Source organism: Tamandua tetradactyla, chromosome 15 (genome assembly GCF_023851605.1).
Source record: "Tamandua tetradactyla isolate mTamTet1 chromosome 15, mTamTet1.pri, whole genome shotgun sequence".
Classification (NCBI taxonomy): Eukaryota; Metazoa; Chordata; class Mammalia; order Pilosa; family Myrmecophagidae; genus Tamandua; species Tamandua tetradactyla.
In genome coordinates this window covers 55468848-55472734 of record NC_135341.1, presented here as the reverse complement: position 1 = coordinate 55472734, position 3887 = coordinate 55468848, and the positions used below count along the sequence as shown (strand labels likewise).

Sequence of the window (3887 nt, the reverse complement as noted above, 5' to 3'; positions counted from 1 at the left end):
ATCTGAAAAGGATAAGGTCAAAAAGGAACATACCAGAATTACAAATTTTCAAAAATCATAGATAAAGGAAAGCTTGGATCAAGGAAGCACTCTTTAAAAAGAAGCAGTCATGGCTATTAACAAAATTGGAATATACCTAATCTTTAAGATGAATGCTAAGGCAGCTGACATGATATTCCACAATGATGGAATCTTCGTATAGATGGAGTACAGGTGTGAGCATCAATGCCATAGTACTAAGATTGAGGCAAAAGATTCAAACATCTATCCAGTACTTTAGTGTAAACTAATTCCCATTATTTTTATACTCTGAAAGCAGGATTTTTTTTACCATATTAAATGACTACACACAGGAATCTGCACCTGGCTTAAGAGTCTGCTTTATTCACTTTACTAGGGGTTGATTTTGACTTTCAGAGAAAAACCATTAAAATTTCTCTTCTTTCTCAAGAGATTTTAAAAATAACCAAGCATTATGTAGAAATACAGGAAGTCTTATATCAAGTAATACATGAAAAATAGGAATCAAAATGATACATGTATATTGACAGCAAGTACACTTGTATACTCTGTACCAAATGACACTACCGAGTTTACAAACTCTGTAAACTGGTGACACTAGTTTCTAAGGAATATTCTTAATCAGACCCTCAGATACTCTAGAAACCTGTATTTTAAACAAAAGACCTAATGATACTAGGTTTTGATTAAAACTACAGTTTGAGAAAAGCAACTCTAACCTTACCATGTGTCAGATTAAATATACAATAAAATTAAATTATAAATCATATAACAATACCAAAAATATAATTCCTCTCTACAAAGCATTAACAGATATCTAAATATAATATGGTTTAAAAGTGAGAGAAAATGAAATTGTGTACACCGTAGTTGTATTCATAAAGTATGCTAATCAAAAACTATACAATAATGTGAAACATTAATGGCAAATCCAACTACAAAAGAAGATGTTACTCTGAATTCATGTTTCATCAATTGTCAAAAACCACCAATCTTTTAGTCCTTTTCTTGTACATTATTCTGTATCTACATGCTCTGCATCTGATTGGATCCCTGGATTTTATTTCATTTTCTTGTGACATTCTCCACAGATATGGATTATTGGCAGCTGTTTTAGGGGTTTCACATCCTTCTGGGTATCCATTGTTAGTCCGCAGCACGGAGAAATCTGCTCAACCAAGGATTGCAAGCAGTATCCAGGTTGCAGCTCTCCCCCTCATTTCTGAAGGACAACTTTGCTGGGTATTGAATTCTTGGTTGGCAGTTTTTCTCTTTTAGTATCTTAAATATCTCATACCATTGTCTTCTTGACCCCATGGTTCCTGCTGAGAAATCTACATGTAGTCTTATTGGACTTCTTTGTATGTAATGGATTGCTTTTCTCTTGCTGCTTTCAAAATTCTCTCTTTCTCTTTGACATCTGACATTCTGATTAGTAAATGTCTTGGAGTATACCTATTTGGATCTATTCTGTTTGGGGTGCGCTGCACTTCTTGGATCTGTAATTTTAAGTCTTTTATAAGAGTTGGGAAATTTTCAGTGATAATTTCCTCCATTACTTTTTCTCCTCCTTCTCCCTTCTTTTCTCCTTCCGGGACACCCACAACATGTATATTCACATGCTTCATGCTGTCATTTAATTCCCTGAGTCCCTGCTCATATTTTTCCATTCTTTTTCCCTATATTTTCTTTTGTTTCTTAGATTTCAGATGTCTCATCCTCCAGTTCAGTAACCCTATCTTCTGCCTCTTGAAATCTAACATTGAGGTTTCCTTTGTTTTTTTCATCTCTTCTACTGTGCCTTTTCCCCATAAGTTCTGTGATTTGTTTTTTCAGACTTTCAATTTCTTCTTTTTGTTCATCCCTTGCCTTCTTTATATCCTTCCTCAATTCATTGATTTGATTTTTGATGAGGTTTTCCATGTCTGTTCGAATATCCTGAGTTAATTGTTTCAACTCCTGTATCTCATTTGAATTGTTAGTTTGTTCCTTTGCCTGGGCCATATCTTCAATTTTCCTGGTGTGATTTGTTATTTTTTTTGCGGGCATCTAGGCATTTAATTTTCTTTCTTTTTTTTTTTTTCACATGGGCAGGCACCGGGAATTGAAGCCAGGTCCTCTGGCATGGCAGGCGAGCATTCTTGCCTGCTGAGCCACCATGGCCCGCCCTAGGCATTTAATTTTCTTAATTAGTTTATTCTGGAGATTGATTTCACCTTTTTTAACTAGGATTTTCTTGCTGGATGACTTTGTTGTTTATCTGTTCTTTGACATTCAGTTCAACTTATTCTAGACTTCTAGCTTAGGTTTTGTTTAACAGATCAGAATTTTTCAGTTCCTGTTTCTTGCCCTGCCTGTATGGTGCCTTTTATTTCCTTTCCCTTATAAGGGTCTACTTAGGTATTATAAACTCCAGTCAGATTTTCCCAGACCAAACTGGCCTCCTCTCAGGAGGAAAGAGTCACCTGCATCAGTTTTCCCTGAGGGTGAGACCCAGCAGGTTGAAAGGCTTTCCTATAAAGCCTCTAGACTCTGTGTTTTTCCCATCCTACCCAGTATGTGGCACTTGTCTGCCTGCAGGTCCCACCAGCATAAGGTGATGTGGTACCTTCAACTTCAGCAGACTCTCCCTGCTGGGGATGTGGTTGAGACAGATAAAAGGTTGTAGGCTGCTTTAATTGCTTCACTTTTCTAGACCCTGGGGTCTGAATTTCTTGAGGAAGGGATTCCATCTGAACTGGGCCCCACCCCTCTGCTGGGGAAGGCACAGCCTCCACACACACTCTCAGACCTTGCCTGGGGCAGTTGGAGCCTGAGAAGCCCTGCGGTTGTATCCAAAGAGCAGTCAAGCCATAGAAACACATCCACAAAATAGAAAAGCAAAAAATATCCTTTTCAGAGCAGGACCCCCATTCCTCGGATTGGCCAATCAAGAGCTTAAGTTGGTACATTGCTTTGTGTATCTCCAGGTCCTTTGTGTCCCTCCTTCCCTTCAGGGCCCAGACCCTTTTAAGTATTTTGTGCTGTCCGATCCAAAAAAAAACCTGTTTTTTTTCTTTTTTCTTTTTCCGTCAGCCCTGCCCCCTCTGTGCTGGGGCAAAATTCAGCAACCTCAGTTTTTACTCTAGGTTCAGCTGAGCTGGGAGCCTATTTTTAATAGTCAGAATTTGTTAATTAATTCCACAATTGGAGCTTGGTTGCACTCAGTCCCTGCTGCTGGTAAAGTCTCTTTCCTTTCCTCACTGGGAAGTAGCCTGTGGGGGAGGGACACTGGCTGCCATGGCTTGGGGGACTCACAGTTCTGGGTGGTATGGCAGCTGGTCCAGCTTGTCCACACTGGTGTACGCTGTGTGTTCAGTCACTGATGTGGCCCCAGCAGTTGTTCTGTACTGTTCCTGTCTATTTACTAGCTACTCTGGAGGACAAACTAAATCCCACACCTCACTGAGCCGCCATCTTGGACCCAGAACTCTACAGATGACATTTCTTAGGCTTCTATCCACTGTGTGTTCTCTCATGTTTCCAAAAGGCAGATCTACGAGTGAAAGCTTTCCCACATAGATGCCATTCAAGGGGTTGCTCTCTCTTGTGAATTCTCTCACGTCATCTGAGGGCAGAACAATGAATGAAAGTTTTCTCACATGTTTGGCATTCATAGGATTTCTCTCCAGTGTGTATTCTCTCTTGTCTAAGATTAGAATATCTACCGAAGGCTTTTCCACACAGATGACATTCATGAGACTTCTCTCAAATGTGAGTTCTTTCATGTTGCCTGAGGGAGAACAATGAATGAAGGTTTTCCCATATGTATGGCATTCAGAGGCTTTCTCTCCAGTGTGACTTCTCTCATGTTGTTGAAGATCAGG

General features: G+C 39.5%; 1 pseudogene; it reads right to left on the bottom strand.

Moving 5' to 3' along the window:
- Window positions 1–992: 992 nt before the first annotated feature.
- Window positions 993–1165, bottom strand: LOC143656827 (DNA-directed RNA polymerases I, II, and III subunit RPABC4 pseudogene; annotated as a pseudogene).
- Window positions 1166–3887: the final 2722 nt, after the last annotated feature.